We start from the raw sequence: 13,087 nt of genomic DNA, 5'->3' as shown, positions 1-13,087 counted from the left end.
CCATATAACGATTGCTTATTATAATGAAAATACCATATACAATGTTTCATGGGAGAACAAGTTATTAACTCTCACTGAATGCATGGTCAGGGAAGAGATTACAGAGCAGGTGTTGCGGAATAATTGCCCAGCGCAGAAGAGAATCACATGTGGCAGGCAGAAGGAATAAAAACCACAGAGGCATAGATGAATGACATAGCCTAGTGTTCTTCAGAAACTCAAAAGAAATCAAAATTGTCTAAACAAAAGGTTAAGGGTGGCAGCTGCTGAGGCTAAAGCAGAAGTTTGGAATCAGATCATGAAGAGACTTCATTCCCTAAAATGTTTTAAGCAAAGGACCAATACAGTTACATTTGCAGTGTAAGGATTGACACTGGCATAGGAGCAGAAGCTCAATTAAAGGAGGCTGGTAAAGAAGGCAAGAGGATGGATTTAAAAACAATGTTGTTGTCAGGTTTAAAATATACCAGGTCTTTAGTCTCATGCACACTCATTCTCACCCTCACCCATTCTCTTGCTCACCTCTCTCTCTTCTATTTTAATTACCGCCTTTCTTCCATACCTCTCTAACCCTTTCTTATGTTTTATGTAATACTATAGAAATTTTGGGACAAATCCTTAAAAATATCCTGCATCATCCCATAGCCAATATGCCCAAGCTCCAAAACCAACTTATGAAAAAGTGAGAGGTTAATATGACCCATGGAAATACTATTGCATTTTCCATTATTATTAAGTATTTTGGAGAAGGCACCTGTTAAAGAATAGATGTGTCTGGTAGCCTCTTTGATGGCTCTGATTAAATAATGGCAGAATTGGTAGCAGAGCCAAATATGGTTTCACTGCCATAATAAACAGCAAAGAAAGTTTTTCATTACTAGTGACCTGCTGGTGATGCCTAACCTTCCTTGGAGAACTTGCTTGGCCTTAGCCCTTGACCAGTCAACCCTGACCTGTCACTAGTGTCCTCATGAGTTATGACATAGAAGATTCCTTTGCACAATTCTGCATGGGTTAGCAAGCTTTGTGGCCTGCTGCCTTAAGGAAGGCATGGGTTTACAGGGGAAAGGATAAGGTTATCTATGATGATGGATCCATTTCGGAGCATACATATAAGCCACAGTGTGACAAGGTGAAAAAGACTTTGAAGAGAACAAGAAGACTGCCAAAGGATCCCCAGATGGGCAGCTCTAGACGAATCTGGGAGGAGAAATTATTTGCACTTCCAACATGGGATGTCATCCTTAGGGAGTATGTATGAAATTCAGGAGAGAGGGACATGAGAAATTTGAAAAAAATTAAAATGACTATTTAAAACTTTTAAGTAAAAAATGTTTCATTTACTTGTAAAATTTAAATGTAACAGAAGGAGAGTGTGGGATACTTATATTTGTGAACAGAGAATGTGGGTGTTTTTTTTTTTCTTTTTCTTAAGACTAGAAAATACTTCTCTAATCTACCCCTCTAACTCACATGGAATAGAAGGAAGCAGGGAGGAGTGTGAGTGAAAAGTGAAGAAAAGCTCAAATTTGATACCTAATGCGGTGGTTTAAGATATTTCTTTCCTCATTATGCCTCAGGCTTTCCCTCTATAGCAAAAGAGAAGTAGCCCTTTGACTCCAAAGTTATTAACTTTTAAAAGAGATAGAAGGACATGCCTTTGAAAATTGAGCATACTAGAAAACAAATTTAAAGTCTGTTTCCAATGAGAAATGAAACAAAATATTTAATGTCTGTTTGTAAAGAACAAGAAAACTTGTACATTTCCTAAGTATGTTTTGACTTTTCCTCTTTAAGCAAAAAATAGAATTTTCTTGCAGCATAAAAGTAAACTTAGGATCAAGAATTATGTTTGCTACATAATACCTAGCAGATTTTAGACCTTTTAGGAGCTTTTCATGTTTCGTTGTGGCATAAGGGAAAGAATATCAACTGTAGAGGCAGAAAAATCTGAGTTCAAAATCCAATTTAAACTTCTACTGCTGGCCAAGTGTAGTCCCACTACAACCTATCTTTCCCATTGATTCTAGAACACTTGATTAACCCTATCAACCAACCGGATCTAACTGATACTTAAAGCAGACTCCAAACATTTTTTTTAATTTAAAATGCATATTTATGAATGCAGATAATATCCTGGACTATAACACAAATCCTAAAAAATTAAAAATAATTGAAATCATACAAAGTATATTCTCTAATCAAATAGGTATTAAATTAGGAATCAATAACAAAAATTCTGGAAAATCCCCAAATACTTGGAAGTTAAATGGCACACTTCTAAATAACCCAAGGGTCAAAGGGGAAGTTTCAAATGAAATTGGAAATTATTTTGAACTGATTGAAAATGAAGATACAACATGTCAAAATTTGTGGGATGCAGCTACAGCTACGTCCTTCTCAGCAGTGCTTAGAAGGAAGTTTATAGTATTAAATGTTTATATTGAAAAAGCAGAAAAAACTCAAATCAATAATCTAAGTTTCAATCTTAAAACAGTAGGAAACAAAGCTAATTAAACCCAAATCAAGCAAAAAAGGAAAGGATAAATAGAATAAATCAATAAAATTGATAAAAAGTAAAGGAAACAAAAGAGAACAAAAAGCTTATTCATTGAAATGATCAATAAAATTGATAAATCTCTACTTAGATTTATCAAGAAAATAGAAAACTATAGACCTTACAGGCATTAAATGTAGAAGAAGAGAATCCTACAATCACTGCTTATAGATTCCACAGGTTAGATGAACTGAACCAATTCTTGAAAGAGACAAACTGCCAAACTCACTCAAGAAAAAAGTTAACCTAAATGTTTCTATATCTGTTTTAAAAAATGAATTTTAAGTATAAAGCTTCCAAAAATATAAAAGTCCAGGCTGTGATGGTTTCCCTGGTTAATTCTACCAAAGATTTAGGAAAGAAAGAGTAAAAATATATAAATACAAAAATTGCAAGTCTTCAAGAAAAAAGGAGATAACACTTCCCATCTCATTTTAGGAGGGTAGCATTACCCTGATACTACAACTACAGAAACACAGCACAAGAAAACTATGGCCCGATATATCTCACAAACAGAAATGCAAAAATTCTCAACAAAGTATTACCAAATCAAATGCAAAAACATAAAAATGATAATAAATAACCAAGCAAAGTCTATCCCAGGAATGCAAGATTGGTCCCAAATTAGAAAATACAATTAGAGAAATGTATTTTACCATATAAACATACTAAAGAAGAAAAACGACATCTATGCAGAAAAAAATGATAAAGTTCAAATTCCATTCATTGTATATTTTTCTACAGCCTCTTAGAAAACTAGGAACATAAAGGAACTTTCTTGATCCCATAATGGGTAGCATGTGCCCACATGCACGTGAACATGTACACACAACTTAAACCTAGCATACGTAATGGTGAAGGTTTAAATTCCCTCCCTCCAAGATTGAGAACAAGGAAATGATGTATGTTCTTATACATCTATCCAACATTCAAGTCCTTGCCAATTCAATTGGTCAAGAAAAAGAAACAAAAAGCATACTTACTGAAAAGGAAGAAATAAAACGTTGTCTACTCAGGGATGATGTGATTGTGTATATAGAAAATCCCAAGGAATCTAGCGAAATGTTCACAGAACTAATAAGTGAGTTTAGCAAATTCACAGGATACAAGGTCACTACATAAAATAAATCACATTTTATAAAGAGATGGTCCCCAGCTTACAAATGTTTGACTTGTAATTTTTCTACTTTACAATAGTGCAAAAGTGATGCACATTCAGTAGGAACTATACTTTGAACTTTGAGTTTTTATCTTTTTCCAGGCTTGATATGCTATAAGATGCTCACTTATGATGCTACACAGTGGCAGCAAGCTGCAGCTTCCAGTCAGCTGGGAGATCAGAGGGGTAAACATCTGATACTCTACAGTATATTGTGTTGCCAGATGATTTTGTCCAACTATAGGCTAATGCAAGTGTTCTGAGCACATTTAAGGTAGGCTAGACTAAGCTATGATGTTTGGTAGGTTATGTGTATTATGTGTACTTTCGACTTAAAATTCTTCCAATTTACAGTACATTCATCAGGAAGTAACTATAGTTAAGTGGAGGAGCATATGTACTAGCAATGAACATTTGGAAATAAAAAAGTTTTAAAAACAGTCACAAGCATAGTAGATATATCTGACATGTAGTGGATACTCAATAAATATTTACTGAATGAGTAATGCAATTGGACTTTCAAATGTATTCTATTTTTGTTTTTCAATACATTTACATTTCAAGATATGTTCTTCTAGGTATTATTAACATGGTCTGATATCCTTGAGAGTATAACAATTATTCATGGACAATAGCACTGTAGAATTAGCTATATAGCTAGAAGCAGCCAAACAGGCTTAAAACATTATATTGAATAATCTACCTTAATTTTGATTGAATTCCCTATACCTGTGGTATTGAAATAGGTATTGTATCCTTCTTGTAAGATAAACTTCTATGAAAACCTCATGTACCTCTGTCATATGTTATATGCTGTATACACTTGGGTTAATTAACATTTATCATTAAAAATTAAAAATTATATTATATCTGCATAATCTTAGTGACCTTAATTACACTGAACTTATTCACCTTTCAGTGCAAATGAAGAGGGACAAATCTCAACACTAACATTTCTGAAAATGGTAGTCTCCAAATTAGTAACCAGGTCCCCCCAAATTAGTATTATACACCTATTTCCAACCCTAATTTTAGAATGAAAATCACAGACAGGTGGTATCTAGTCAGACAAAAGGTGTCTAGTCAGACAAGATACCTCTTTGGTGAAGTCAATACATACTGGTTATTTGTGATTAATTTTAGTTTGTTGCATTATTATATTCATAAACTGTAGTTTTTTTAATAGTTGGAGCACATGTTCTATATTAGTGGGCAAAGTGGGAAAGTTTCTTTGAGACACCAAAAGGGAAACATAGCCTTCATTTTAAAGCATTCAGTAATAAAACTATTTTTATCTAACTATTCACACAGACAAATGGGCTCTAAATATATAAATCTGTTGTCTTTACTTTGCTTTTCTCATTTCTTTCTCCCATCCCCTCCCCTCCCCTCCCCTCCCTTCCCCTCCCCTTCTTTCTTCTCTTCTCTCCCCTCCCCTCCCCTCCCCTCTCCTCTCCTCTCCTTTCCTCTTCTTCTCTTCTCTTCTTTCTTTTCTTTTTAGACAGAGTCTCGCTCTGTTGCCCAGGCTGGAGTGTAGTGAGCCATCTTGGCTCACTGAAACCTCCACCTCCCAAGTTCAAGTGATTCTCATGCCGAGTAGCTGGGATTACAGGCATGCATCACCATGCCTAGCTAAATTTTTGTATTTTTAGTAGAGAGTTTCTCTATGTTGGCCAGGCTGGTCTCGAACTCCTGGCCTCAAGTGATCTGCCCACTTCGGCCTCCCACAGTGCTGGAATTACAGGTGTGAACCACTGTGCCTAACCCTAAATATATAAATTTTTAAAAAATAAGCTAAGAGCTTTAAAAAACTTCTAAATTATAACTGGCTCATCTATTGACATACAAAGAACCATTACTTTATTTATTAAAATTGTAGTCAAAGCAAAAATTTTTATAACTACCAAAATACTCATTTGGCCAATGACCTATAATCAGAAGACTGATAGAAGTACAAAAGGCTTATTGAAAAAAAAAAAAAAAAAAGATTGATTGCACTATGTTCCTAGATCGAAAGAAAATGGAGTTTGTCATTATTCTAGCATGGATTGGAAAATTAGACTACAAATAAGGATGCAGCAGAAGCATTTCTAAGATGGAAGTTTAAATCAATAAACACTTACATCAAAAAGAAGCTAGATCGGAAATAAACAACCTAAAGTTACACCTCAAGTACTAGAGAAATAAGAACAAAACCCAAAGTTAGCAGAAAGCAGGAAATAATAAAAATCAGAGCAGAAATAAATGAAATATAGATTATAAAAAAAGGATGATCAATGAAACCAAAAGTTGGTTTTTATAAAGATAAACAAAATGGACAAATCTTTAGCTCGACTAAGAACAAAAGAGAGAAGACTCAAATAAAAAAATCAGAAACGAAAGAAGAGACATTACAACTGATTCTATAGAAACAAAGTATCATACAAGAAGATTACCATGAACAATTATATGCCAATGATTTGAATTATCTACAAGAAATGGATAAATTCCTGGACACACACAACCTTCCAAGACTGAATCATGAAGAAACAGAAAATCCAAACAGACCAGTAACACATTAGGAGATTGAGTCAACAATAAACAAGTCACCCATCAAGGAAAAGCCAAGGACCTGTTGGCCTCACTGCTGAATTCTACCAAATATTAAATGAATAACTAATACCAGTCCTTCTCAAATGCCTCAAAAATTTGAAGAAGAGTGAATACTTCCAAAGCCAGACAAGAGCACTACAAGAAAAAAGAAACTACAGGCTGATATCCCTGATGAACACAGATGTAAAACTCCTCAATAAAATACTAGCAAACCAAATTCAACTTAAAGGGTCATTCACCATGACCAAGTGGGATTTATCCCAGGGATACAAGAATCCTTCAACAAACGCAAATCTATAAATGTGATACACCACATTAGCAGAATGAAAGACAAAAAACCTGATCATCTCAACAGATGCAGAAAATGCATTTGACAAAATTCAACATCCTTTCATAACAAAACTCTCAACAAATTAAGGTATAGAAGAAGTGAACCTCAATACAATAAAGGCCATATGTAACAAACTGATAGTATATTACAGAATTAATGACTAGATAATGAAAAAAAATCAGTCAACTACCTGGTTTCTTGATATGGTGCTTATGTGTTATTCAGCTTAACTATTTTCAATAGCTGCTTCAAGTGATGTTAGTTGGGGTTGCTCTTATGGCTGAGTTCACCTGTTGGGTAAGCTGAATGAGCAAGTTCATGAAGGCTTCTTTTACCTGGCTGGGGCCTTGGTGTTGACTGGGGTACTTCAGTTATTCCCCTTCTTTCCTTGGTGTTAATGACTGGAGTACTTCAATTATTCCTTTTCTTTTCTATGTGTCCTTTCTTTCCTTGTAGTGTCTCCAGGGACTTGCCACATGGTCCTTCTCTCCAGCAGGATAGCCTAGATTTCTGAAGATGCCATCTTCCAGCTTTAAATATCTCTGTGCATTGATTTTATCTTAATTTACTTTTGGAATAACTTCTTAATTCTCATTGTTCAAATAAACTGAGGTGCCCAAGCTTAAATTTGGAAAACATTTTTAACTTTCAAAAATAGTTTCCAAAAATAACAAAGACTTCTATTTTTTAAATTCAAACAACATGTTTTCAGGGAAACGTGTCTTGGAAGAAAAAAAAGAAATTATTTTCCCTAAGATTACAAAACATTAGGCCACTTGGTTCAGCCAGTGTATTTGCTTCCTCTCTCCTTCCCTCCTTCCCTCCCTCCTTTCCCACCCTTCCTTCATCCATTCTTTCCTCCCTTCCTACATTTCTCACTACCTCCCTCCCTTCTTTCATTCCCTTTTATCTCCCTCCCTGCTTCCTTCCTTCTTGCCTTCTTCCTTTCCTTCCTTCCTTCCTTCCTTTCTTCCTTCCTTCCTTCTTCCCTTCCCTCTGGACAAAGTGCATGAAAATCAGAATGTATTGTGCATTGAAGAATTAAAAATTTTTCTAGAGTTGCCTAAAACATTTGTGAAATATTTGCTTGAGAAACTGAAAGGGAAAAAATGGTACAATAGCAAATATTTAATAATACAAAAAGTGACAGAAATATTTATCACTGTGACTGTGAAAAAATCCTCTATAATAAATGATTAGGTAATCTCAGAATATAATCAATCTAGATTTCCTCTAATTTTGGTTTTAGAATCCATTTTACTTAGACCTAAGACTCCTTGAAGGCAACAAAATAATTTATTTTTCAGAATTAGGGTGGTTATAAAATTTCAAAATATATGATCAATTAAAAAATAATAATCAACAATTAGAAAAATTGATTAAATAATTTAGATTCTATTTGCAGCATTGCCAAATATGTATGTTTGTTTTTAAAAGTTGACATTGATAATACAATTATAAACATTAAGGTCTTAGTGTTCAAGGTTAAATAAATATTCCTTTACAAATGTTTGAATTTTTATTTAATTTACAGCAGAGAACCAGGTGCAATCAATACTTTCACATAAGACAAACACAAAGTATTTCTTGAGCTAATAATTAGCCTTCACTTTTAAAAGTAAAACTAGAATTTTTATTCATCTTTCTTTCTGCTTCAGATATTAACAGCTGCTCATTAAATATTCTTTGAAGCTTGTTATAATTGTACCGTATTTCACTAAATAAATGTTTATAATACATTTAACCACAAAATAGATATCACCTCTAAGTTTAACTTATATTCATACTATAATGTAGTATTAATTTTTCAAAGATTTTTATGATGGGCCTAGAGAGGAAGGTAAGATATATAGACAGCATATCTTACTATAGTGCATATCTAGAATACTCTTTGAAGTATTCTCTACTGTTTTCTATTCCCAGCTTCAGCCAGCAAAGTATTTTCTGCATCATAAATGATCTCAGGGAAAAGATGAGAAAAGCCGAACATGCCAACAGTAAAACATGGTCCCAGAGTGATAATAAAGCAAAGGCTGTAAGATCCTTTGTGAAGACGTTAGAATGACTTCAAGCAATACCTCATCGGCCCTGTAGGCTAGATAATCTTATGGAAATTTTCTATAGCACCCTGATCTTAGCCAAAGGTAGAAAGGGAATGTCTCAGTATTTACGGAAGTGGCTTTTTTTTTTTCTAATGGGGTGGACTAATCTGATATAAAGGCTCACAGAGTTTTAAAGAAAATTGCATTGATGAAGATACCACCAGCATGGATTAAAAGAAACACAGTATGAAAAAAAAATAGAGGTACATAGGCCCCCGATTTTCTACAGGTCTTTTCTTCATAAGTCTTTTTTTCTTACCCCCTCTTCTACAAACAAAAAGACTGTTGTATCAGTTATCAATTGCTATGTAATAAACCACCCTAAAACTTGATTACCTAAATAGATTATTTTAAAATTTCTCATTTCTGTGTACTGGCTGGTGGTTCTTCTGCAGCATATGGTGTTACCTGGGGTCACTTATGTGGTTGCATGCAGACAGTGGCTAAGTTGAGTTAGAAGGTTCAAGATCTCTCTAACTTGTCTGGGGCCTTGGTGCTTTCTATGCAATGAAGTTCATATGTTGAAGCCCTAAACCTCAATGTGCTAGATTTGGAGGTGAGAACTTTGGAAAGTAATTTGGTTCCAAGAAATCATGAGGTTGAAGACCCTCCATGATTGGATTGGTGCCCTTATAAGGGGACAAAGATACCAGAGTGCTCTCTCTCTCCATCATGTGAGGATATAGCAAGAAGATGGCTGCCTGCAAACCAGGAAGGGAGCACCCACTAAACACCCAACCATGCTGACACCCTGATCTTGGATTTCCAGATTTTCAGTCTCCAGAAATGTAAGATATAAATTTGTTGTTTAAGTCACTCAATCTATGATATTTCTGTTATAGCAGCTCCAACTGACTAAGGCAGTGCTATTGACTGGGGCGTCTCAGTTCTTCCCTAGGTGGCCTTTCTCTCCACTCTTACTACACTGTATTTTCAGGTTCCACAATCTCATTTTTTTAAAGAAAAAAAAAGTCACTCAATCTATGATATTTCTGTTATAGTAGCCCAAACTGACTAAGGCAGTGCTATTGACTGGGGCATCTCTGTTCTTCCCTAGGTGGCCTTTCGATGTGGTGTCTCTAGGGACTCACCAGGTCCCTAGAGATACGGATATCTCTAGAAGGATATCCTGGAATTCTAACATGAAGGCTCAGGACAGTGAAAGTGAAAACTGTCAGACCTTACTTTTACCACATTTTATTGGTCAAAGTGAGTTAGAAGGCCAATCCAGATTAAAAGGAAAAGGAAATGGACTCTACCCTCTGAAGAGAGGAGTCCAAGGAAGGGAAGGAATTGTTTGAGGGACATCTGAAAATGATCACAAATCTGCCCCCTGGCCACAATTTTTGTCTCACTAACATACAAAAATATACTCACTCTGTACCCTAAGAGTCTCATTCCATTATGGCATAAGTTTAAGTTCAGAATCTTATCATCTAAACCATGTCCAGATATAACAAACTTCCTCAGTTACTGTTTCTCAAGTGAAGATGCTTGAGAGTAGCTTGTCCCAGTTAAGGATTTCTAGGATAGGAACACCACACAGAGACTATCATTCAAAAAAGGAGACAAGGAAACAGGAAGCATACAAGTAAAATTGTTTTCAGGGCTCCCCTACACCAAAGGAAGAGGCTACTCTTTGATTGTGGTTCAGTTCATCCCTCTGGTAGTGGTTTCCTAATCCATTGCTCTCCTTGCTTCTTGGCTCCTCCCTCTGGGGTTTTGGCTCCATCTTCCATTCTTTTTTCCTTTTCTATAAAAAAATGACAAGTACTGGGTTGGAAAATTTCCTCTAAATTCTGCTTTCCAATTGAACAGTTCCTTCTTTAGTTCACTCAGTAGTACTGGGTTGGAAAATTTCCTCTAAATTCTGCTTTCCAATTGAACAGTTCCTTCTTTAGTTCACTCAGTAAATGTCTTCCTGTACACTATGAGAAGCAGCTATAATAAGTTAATCAGTATTTTCAACATTCACCTGGAAATCTCCTTAAGCCATCTACAAGCAATTAAGTTTCATTTTCTATTCCATATTAAGATAGCAAAATTATTGCCAAGCATTCTGTCAATGCATAACTCAATCCTCCATTTCCTTCAATAATTCAATAATTTATTTACTGCCTTGCCCATCCTCCAAACTCCAGTAAGAGTTTGTTCACTATTCTTCAAAGCTTAGCTGGTAGCTTCTTGTCACATGTATTATAGCATGCTTAAGCAACACAATTTATTCTCACAAAGTTCTGTAGAAGTCCAACACAAAAATCTCACTGATCTAAAATCAAGATGTTAGCTGAACAGCATTCCTTTCTGGACACTCTGGAGAGAATCTGTTTCTTTGCTTTTTCCAGCTTCCAGAAGCTGCTTGGGGCTTGCGGTTCCTATCACTCATCTGTAAAGCCATCAATGGCAGGTTGAGTCCTTCTCATTTCACATCATTCTGACGTCCTCTTATGTATCCGTCTTCCACTTTTAAGGTCTCATGCTTATATTGAGCCTACCTAGATAATTCAGGATAATCTCTACATTTCAAAGTGCTTAACTTAATGACAGAGGCAAAGTCCTTTTTACCATGTAAGGTTTAATCTTTTGTTATGGTAACACCCCACTCCTGATACCAATTTCTGTTATCTATTGCTGAGTAACAAACTACTCCAAAATGTCATATGCTGAAAAAAACTGATTTGCGATTTCTCAAAATCCTCTGTTTAAACTTTTTGATTTTTTGCTTCCCATGTGCATTAAAGTAACTTTGGCAGCTACATTCAGCTGGACTTCAGTCACCAGACATGGGAAGGGTATGACCTCAAGCACAGTGTCCTTCTGCAGTTGAAGCAGACTCTGAAGGAGCTGACAGTTGGAGGCTGCTGACCTCATTCCTTGCAACTGCGAGGTCAGTCCTGTCTTGAAAGTGAATCAGGCAGTGTATCTCTTTGCTTATTACAATCCACCCTTTGTTCCACATAGATCTATGTCTCCCTGTATGTTTAGAGAGCATTTCCTAAAGGAATCAAGAGACATCTTTTCCTGACCCCTCAGAAATTTAGAAGATGGAGATTAATGGAACAAATTACAGTCCTTGCTGCTGCAGTGGGGCTTGGGAATCCAATAGAAGATGGAAGTAAACAGATCAAACTACAGTGCCTGCTGCTTCAGTCAGGTTCAGGAATGCCATCAATAGTTGTCACATCCCCTCAACCTCCACTATCAATTGTAGATTTCCCTCAGCCTCTGCTACCACCTCTGCTGCTCCTGGTGGTTTAGCTGGTATAACTCAGACCCACATTCCTTGAGAGGCCTGAGTCCCAGGCCATCATGCCCTTTTAAGGATGGATTGCCACACCTACACATTACAGTCTTAAATTGGTAGGTTTATCACTTGGGCACCACACTTATTACTTCTGCCCAGATTGTGTAACCAGGATTCCAACCTCCTCTTAATCAGGGTCAACTGATCTTGACTCTTCTATTGGCTGCTGCTCCCTGGACACAAGGAACCCAAAATGTCCAGGTAGCTGCTGCAGCCTATGTTTTTCAGTGAGATTTTTGATATACCTCCTGGCAAAAGCGTGTCCCCTTGTGGGCCCAAGACCTCTCACTGCAGAGTTCAGAGTTACGAAGAGATGCAGAGTACCACATGGGTCATTAAAAGTGATGGCAAGGAGGGGAGGCACCTCTTTTTCCACCCTCTTTGCATCTACTCCCAGGAATAAATGGGTTCCAAGACCCATCTATTCTTCATATTGGGGCACATGCTATATAAGGATAATTGATCCAATATATATTTTGTATCTTGGAGAATGGCATCCTATACTTGTAGAATATTGCCTATGAACTGGTGTTCAGCTGTACCTTCAGCAGGTTGTTCCAATGTTCTATCAAGCTGACAGATTCCAAGTGGTGAAAAAAGTGATATTAGTAGTGGATCCTGTGGATATGGGTCCACTCCTGCACTTGCTTTTCCATAAAATAGGTTTCCCGGTCTGATATGATATAATGTGAGATCCCATGCTGGTGAATATAATACTAAGTAAACTCAAACGGTGACATTTACTGAGGCTTTGGAAACAGGAAAAGCAAACTCCTATCTGGAAATTGTGTCTATTTCTATGACAAGGAAATGCTGGTCCTTCCAGGATGGAAGGGGCCCAATGTAACCAACTTGAAGAATGGTGTTATATCAGGGGTGCAGTATTGTCTCTGTTGCTCTCAGGTTGGACATTCAACAGCAGCAGCAGCTAAGGCAGCCTTGGTAAGTTGAATCTCAAGCTACTGAACCTATGGTTAGTCTTCATCCCTTCCACAGTGGATACTTCATTCATGTGCCCACTGTGCTAGCACTGGGTGGCGAA

The sequence above is a fragment of the Macaca thibetana genome, chromosome 7 (genome assembly GCF_024542745.1).
Source record: "Macaca thibetana thibetana isolate TM-01 chromosome 7, ASM2454274v1, whole genome shotgun sequence".
Taxonomy (NCBI): Eukaryota; Metazoa; Chordata; class Mammalia; order Primates; family Cercopithecidae; genus Macaca; species Macaca thibetana.
This window is presented reverse-complemented; position numbering follows the sequence as displayed.